Here is a 415-nt window from a genome sequence, read left to right as displayed (position 1 = left end):
GTTTTAAACAACAACAATAATTGCGTGTTGGCGCCGCTTTCTCTCATTTACGCTACCTTCATTTCATTCGTCCTGTTTTAACTCCTTATCAGGAGCATTTAATTATGTATAATTAATTATTGAATATTTATGTGCCAAATGCATACCTAGGGACATTTAACACTACACTTTCGCTGTTAGAAAGTGGGCCAATCCAATTCAATTCAATTCAATTCGTTCATTCACAATTTAAATGAAATTCGTTTGGCGTAGAGATGATGAAAACCGAAATTATGTAAAAAGACAAAATCAAAAGACATGATTAAAGTAATAATAAAAATCAGTCTCGACTTGCGGTTGATTGCTCGGCTTTTGATTAGTAGTGGATTTCATGTCCCTAGAGTTGTGTGGCTCATGATAATGATTATTATGATGA

The sequence above is a fragment of the Rhagoletis zephyria genome, unplaced genomic scaffold, assembly GCF_001687245.7.
Source record: "Rhagoletis zephyria isolate East Lansing unplaced genomic scaffold, Rhagoletis_zephyria_1.1 Rzeph_scaffold_00889, whole genome shotgun sequence".
NCBI lineage: Eukaryota > Metazoa > Arthropoda > Insecta > Diptera > Tephritidae > Rhagoletis > Rhagoletis zephyria.
The sequence above is the reverse complement of the archived record's forward strand: the minus strand, read 5'-3'. Positions refer to the sequence as shown.